The following is a 7,726-nucleotide window of genomic DNA, read 5'->3' on the forward strand; positions in this document are numbered from 1 at the left end:
AGTAGGTTCAATATTTACCAATCTTCTTAATGTCAAAACATCAAAGTCACATTTGAAACAAAGTCACTCACTTACTTGGTGAACCAATACCACGGAACTTAATTTTTCTGCTGACTGTGGACACTGTGTAAAGTCAGCTAAGGAGATGATATTCAAAATCCTTTTAAAAATGGGAACACAGTATTAGAATATACAGCATTAGAAAAGTGCGTTTAAGTCCATCTGAATGGTCTCAATATATTGATACAAGGGAACATTGGAAAACTGTATTCCGTATAACTACATTAGATTGACCTCCATTCACAGTGTCAAAACACAGGCATTTATTGTTTGTGGTCCAAGCCTGAACTTCCTTTAGCTCAGTAGATGCAAACTGAATAGTTCAACCATTTAAGCATAGTGACATGATCCTGGTGCTGCCTTTTTAAATGGATTCCCACCCAAGAACTGCCAAAAGTGAAATGGCACAACCAAGGACCCCCTCCCAAACTACACAGCCCCAATATTTATGGCGAGGCCAGGGGAAAGGGAGGTCAGTGGTTGGTAAACCCAGAAATAAGGGATTCTCAGGACCTGTCAAATTTAATGGCAGGATCTGACAATCATTTTGACTTCATTTCTGAGCCACAGTCAGCAGATTGAGAGACTGATTAGATGTCGGGCACATAGATCTGTGGCACCAGCCCTCAGCAGGAGATCATAAAGGAGGGAGAGACAGATCATGTGTTGGGTACAGGGAACACATAGGTGGGGGTGCCTGGATTGTCCGTGGGTTGGAGAGGGTCATAGGAGGGGTGCCTGGAGACATTGGGGATCAGGGTGGACCTGGTAAGGAGGCAGGAGAGATCTTGAGTCAGTGGTCTGAAAATCTGAAGAGGTAGGTCAAGGGTCAGAATGTTCGCAAAGTGTCTGATTGGTGGGGGAGGCTTGCAGGCAACACTCCTATTCCTCTTGACCCCCAAGTAGTGCTGAGGTTGAAAAAAAGAAAGTGCTGGAAATACTCAGCAGGCATAGAGTGAGGTGGAAAATAATAGAAATGTAATAAATTTTGAGCAAGTATAGAGGCGGTGGCATAGTGGGGTGAATGAACAAAAGGAAATGTGTATGATAGGTGGGGAGCGGAAGAGATTAAGTGACTAAAGGGATGCTGATGTGAAACAAAAGGGAGTGATAATGGGACCATTTAAAAAAACAAAAGATGGACCTAGAGGAGGTGTAAATGAGAATAGCAGAATCACCGCCGACAGCTGCCATCCGAAAAAATGGAAGCAGAGGTTATGAGCTTAAATCATTGAACTCAAACTAGAAGATGTCGGGTTCGTGATGTGATCCTGATTTTTAATACATTTTACACCCCACTCCGCAGCCCCACCTTATCCCAAAGCTCTTTTTTGTGGTTAAAAATTCCCATAAAAAATTAGGCACGCAGCCTCATTAACATGTTTAAATGAGGGAGCTGCCTGGTGAGACGAGATTGGTCATCTGTCGTCCCCCCTGTTAAAACTGTAAGTGGGGGCTTGGAGACAGGTTGGATTTGGGTCTTAAATTTTTTAAAGTTTTATCTTCTCAGCTGACCCAAACTCATCTGTTTTGGGGGCTCAAATTACCTGCCACAAGCTTATACCATCTAAAAATTAGTTGGATTATAGTGTGCATTGATATAACTTGCAGAAACAGCAAATAGTTGATGTAATCCTTACGTTGGGCTATGTTCAGCAAGAAAGACTATGAAAAAATAACAAACAAAATTGTTTCTTTTTGCCATGCATCCTAAGAACTTTCTATCCTTATGCCAAATCAACTGGGACTAATTTACAGCTGATCTGCAGTTCACCAAAATTAATGATATTAACAATCTTGTCTTCTAAGTAAAAATCTTCAACTCATGGGACGGAGTCTACATTCAGAACCCAGTTAGATATAAGGAAAGGTCTAATTCACAGAATTTTAACAGCACAGAAGGAGGCCATTTGGCCCATCGTGTGTGCACTGGCTCTTCAATTGAGCATTATGACCTAATGCCATTGCCCTGCCTTTTCCCTGTACCCCTGCACATTGTTTCTATTCAAATACATATTCTCTTGAATGCCTCGATTGAACCTGCCGCCACCAAACCTCCAGGCAGTGCATTCCAGACTCAAACTGCTCGTTGTGTGAGAAAGGTTTTTCTCACACCACATTTGCTTCTTTTGCAAATCACTTTAAATCTGTGCCCTCTTGTTCTTGGTCCTTTTACATGTGGGAAAAGCTTCTCCCTATCTACTCTGTCCAGCCCCCTCATGGCTTTGAACCTCTCTACCAAATATCCTCTTAGCCTTTTTCTCTCAAAGGAGAACAGTCATAACCTCTCCAATCTATCTTCGTGACTGAAGTTTCTCATCCCTAGAACCATTCTTGTAAACCTCTTCTGCACTCTCTCCAACGTGTTCACATCCCTCCTATAATGTGGTGCCCTGAACTGTACACAGTACTCCAGCTGAGGTCTAACAAGTGTCTTATATAAATTCAACATAACCTCCTTGCTCTTTTACACTATGCCAGAATTAATAAAGCCCAGGATATTATATGCTTTATTAACTGCTCTCTCCACCTGTCCTGCCATCTTCAATGATCTATGCACATATACTCCCAAGTCGTTCTGCTCCTGCACCCCATTCAAAATTTTACCCATTATTTTATATTGTCTGTCCATGTTCTTCCTACCAAAATGCATCACATCACACTTCTCCACATTGAACTTCATCTGCCACCTATCTGCCCACTCCACCAACTTGTCTATGTCCTTTTAAACACTGTCCTCCTCGAAGTTTACAACACTCCCAACCTTATATCATCTGCAAGCTTTGAAGTTGTCCCCTGCACACCAAGAACTATATCATAAATATATATCAAGAAAAGCAAGGATCCCAATACTGACCCCTGGGGAACTCCACTACAAACCTTCCTCCAGCCCAAAAAATATCCATTTACCATTACTCTCTGCTTCCTTTTTTTTCAGCCGGTTTTGTATCCACATTGCTACTGTCCATTTTATTCCATGAGCAATGACTTTTCTCACAAGTCGGTTGTGCGGCACTGTGTTAAATGCCTTTTCAAAGTCCATGTACACCATATCAACAGCATTACCCTTATCGACCTTTTCTGTTACCTTTTCAAAAAACTCCAAGTTAGTTAAAAATGATTTCACTTTTATAAATCCATGCTGACTGTTACTTATCATATTTTTCCATGTGACTACTAATTCTATCCCGAATAATTGCCCCTAGAATCTTGCCCACCACTGAAGTTAAACTGACTGGTCTGTAATTGCAGGGCTTATCCTTACAGACTTTGTTGAACAAGGGCATAATGTTTGAAGTTCTCCAGTCCTCTGGCACCTCCCCTGAGTCTGGGGAAGACTGAAAAATTATGGCCAGTGCCCCTGCAATTTCTGCTCTCACTTCCTTCAATATCCTTGGATGCATCTTCTCCAGTCCCAGTGCCTTGTAAACTTTAAGTACCTACAGTCTATTCAACACTTCCCCCTTATCAATTTTGAACCCTTCTAGTGACAGAGTTTCCTCATCTGTCACCGTGGCCTGGATAGCATCTACCTCCTTGGTAAAGACGGACACACAGTATTCATTTATTGCCTCAGTCAAGGCCCCTTCATCTATGTGTAAATTCCCCTTTAGGTCACTAATCAGCCCTAGTCCTCCTTTTCCTGCCTTTTTACTATTTATATGCATATAGAAGACTATGGGATTCCCCTTTATGTTGGCTGCCTGTCTTTTATAATCCCTCTTCGTTTCTCTAATATGCTTTTTCACCTCCCCTCTGAACCGTCTGTACTCCTCTTGGTTTTCAATTGTATTTTCTACCTGACACCTGTCATAAACACACTTATAATTGGAGTCATACCTAGCACAAAGGAAAATGGTTGTGGTTGTTAGAGGTCAGTCCTCTCAGCTCAAGGACATCGCTGCAGGAGTTCTTCAGGGTAGTGTCCTCAGCCCAGCTATCTTCAGCTGCTTCATCAATGACCTTCCTTCCATCATAAGATCAGAAGTGGGGATGTTCGCTAATGATTGCACAATGCTCAGCACCATTCGTGACTCCTCAGATACTGAAGCAACCCATGTCCAAATGCAGCAAGACCTGAACAATATCCAGGCTTAGGCCAACAAGTGGCAAGTAATATTCGTGTCACACAAGCACTAGGCAATGATCTCTCCAATAAGAGAGAATCCACCCATCATCCCTTGATGTTCAATGGCATTATCATCACTGAATCCCCCACTATCAACATCCTGGGGGTTACCATTGACCAGAAACTGAACTGGGCTAGCTATATAAATACTGTGGCTACAAGAGCAGGTTAGATGCTAGGAATCGTGCAACGAGTAACTCACCTCCTGACTCCCCAAAGCCTGTCCACCATCTACAAGGTACAAGTCAGGAGTGTGATGGATTACTCTCCACTTGCTTGAATGAGTGCAGCTCCCACAACACTCAAGAAGCTTGACTCCGTCCAGGACAAAGCAGCCCACTTGTTTAGCACCACATCCATAAACATTCACTCCCTCCACCACCGACGCACAGTAGCAGCAGTGTGTACCAGCTACAAGATGCACTGCAGGAATTCACCAAGGCTCCTTAGACAGCACCTTCCAAATCCATGACCACTACCATCTAAAAGGACGAGGGCAGCAGATAGATGGGAACACCACCACCTGGAAGTTCCCCTCCAAGTCACTCACCATCCTGACTTGGAAATATATCGCTGTTCCTTCACTGTCGCTGGGTTAAAATCCTGCAACTCCCTTTCTAACAGCACTGTGGGTGTACCTACACCACATGGACTGCAGCGGTTCAAGAAGGCAGCTCACCACCACCTTCTCAAGGGCAACTAGGGATGGGCAAATAATGCTGGCCCAGCCAGCGAAGCCCACATCCTGTGAATGAATTTTTTAAAAACTTTTTCTTCTTTATCTTAATTTCAATCTCCCTTTTCACCCGGGGACCTCAGGATTTGTTTGCCTTACCTTTCCTTTTCAATGAAATATATCTTGATTGTGCCTGAACCAATTCTTTTTTGAAGGTAGCCCATTGTTCAGCTACAGTTTTTCCTGCTAATCTTTCATTCCAGTCTATCTGGCCCAGCTCTGTTCTTGCCTCATCGAAGTCAGCTCTCTTACTGTGTTAATTATTCTTACTGTGGATGGCCTATCGTCCTTTTCTATCATAATCCTAAAACGTACAATACAATGGTCACTGTCTCCTAAATGTTCCCCCACTGACATTTGATCTACTTGGCCCACATCATTTCCAAGAACCAGGTCTTTTGTTGGATTGGACACATACTGCTGTAGAAAATTTTCCTGAACACAACCTATAAATTTTTGCCCCCCTCCACCCTTTACACTGCCACTGTCCCAGTTTACATTGGGGTAATCAATATCACCCATTATAACTACTCTATGATGCTTGCATCTCTCTGCAATTTCCATGCAGATTTGTTCCTCTACGTCCTTCTCACTATTTGGCAGCCTATAGACTACATCGAGCAATGTAATTACACCTTTTTAGTTCCTTAGCTCTAGCCAAATTGATTCTGTCCTTGAACTCTCTGGGACATGCTCTTTCTCCAGCACTGCAATGCTCTCCTTAACCAATACCCCTACCCCTCCTCCTTTTCTTCCTTTCCTATCCCTTCTGAACACCTTGTACCTGGGAATATTTAACACCCAGTTCTACCCTTCCTTGAGCTAGGTCTCTGTTATTGCCACATCATCATATTTTCACATGGCAATCTGCACCTTTAACTCCCTAATCTTATTTACTATACTCCGTGCATTCAGATACATGCATAGTAACCCTAATTTAGATTTTGTTACTCTTTCCCTCACCCTGACTTCACCTATTAACTTACTATTCTCTATACTAGTGCTATCTGTCCCTCCCAGTGTTTTGTGCATCTAATCTTTTCTCTTGGTTCCTACACCCCTACTGAGTTAGTTTATAGCCCCCCCAACAGCACTAGCAAGACACCCCACAAGGAACTGAGTCCCAGTTCTGTTCAGCTGCAACCCGTCCGGCTTGTACAGGTGCCATCTCCCCCAGAGCCAGTCCCAGTGTCCCAGGAATCTAAAGCCCTCCCTCTTGCACCATCTTTCCAGCTACACATTCATATGCCTTATCCTCCTATTTCTGTACTCACTGGCACATGGCACTGGGAGTAATCCGGAGATTACTACATTTGAGGCCCGGCTTGCTAATTTTCTGCCTAGCTCCCTAAACTGTGATTACAGGACCACATCCCCCTTCCTACCTAAGTCATTGGTACCAATGTGGACCATGACCTCTGGCTCTTCACCCTCCCCCAGAAGAATTTCCTGCAGTCCCTCCGTGACATCCTTGACCCTGACACCAGGGAGGCAATATTCCATCCTGGAGTCACATCTACGGCCACAGAAATGCCTGTCCCCCTAACCATTGAATCCCCTATCACTGTTGCTCTTCCTTTCTTCTTCCTCCCTTCTTGTACAGCTGAGCCACTCGTGATGCCACAAACATGGCTCTGACTGCACTCCTTTGAAGAACCAGTGCTCTCACCAGCTTCCAAAATGGAAAACCAATTTGTGAGTGGGACCCCAGGAGATTCCTGCATTACCTGCCTACTTCTAGCTACCTAATTAAGCTCAATCACACTTTATATAAACAATACATGAAGGTACAATATCTTACTGTCCCTGAAACTAATGGAATATTAAAGACTGTGACGACAGCCATATTTAATTGAATTAAACTGCTTTAAATGGTGCTGAAACCAATAATGTAGGTATTGTAGAATATAATGAATTATTGTGGAGAGAAGGAACCTTGCCACGTATCCTTCACAAACTTTGGTCATTTAGTGATCTTATAAGCTTGGTTAGTTTTTTTATGCTGGCAAAATAAAGATTGATCAAAAATTGATTCAGCTCAATAAGTATGCCATGGCAACCATGAAGATTCTCCAGGGATCATTTTAATCCTACCTGCCTGGTGGAAAGAGGGTTAAAAATTACGTTGAAATGCCCCTGGTGAGTTCCTTCTTTCTAACCTCTTTCACGCTTATCTTGCTGTTCTGATCAGGCAGCAGTGGTCAGGGCTGGAAGAGTTGGAGATTGTGGAGCGTTTGGGGGATTGGGAGATCACAGGATAGGGGTTGGCTGATCATGGGCCATATAAAGAGGATAGCACTATGGACCTGGGGTAAAACACTTGCTCATCCTGGCCTACAAGCAGTGCTGTACATGCACTAACCTCATTGATCTGACTCTTCTTACCTTCTTTTACCTGTAGGGTTTCTTGAGCCCTGTGAATCATGCCTATATGGGTTAAAGATAAAAAATCTGTCAAAATGGAGGGCACTCAGCTTCCTTAAAAGCTTTTTCTGACTGATCTGCTTCCTGAGAGGGACTGATTGTTAACCCACCTCCATTAAAACTGGAAGTGGGCAGGTTGGGGTCGTGTCTGAGATTTTAAAGATCTTTACTTCCTTGGTGGTAACGTTTCTTTCAAGGCGTCAGGAAAAACAACTAAAATCATGGTGCAGAATCTAATTCTCTAAGGTGGGGCCTGCTTCCAAAGTCCAAAGTTTATTACCTCACTGATCATATCAACCTTCAGTCTTCCATCAAGCCTTTGAAAGCAGGGCCCAAGGAAACGCTTGCCTCCATCCCCTTCACATTCCTGGTGTTGC

This window comes from Cetorhinus maximus, chromosome 16, assembly GCF_964194155.1.
Source record: "Cetorhinus maximus chromosome 16, sCetMax3.hap1.1, whole genome shotgun sequence".
Lineage (NCBI taxonomy): Eukaryota > Metazoa > Chordata > Chondrichthyes > Lamniformes > Cetorhinidae > Cetorhinus > Cetorhinus maximus.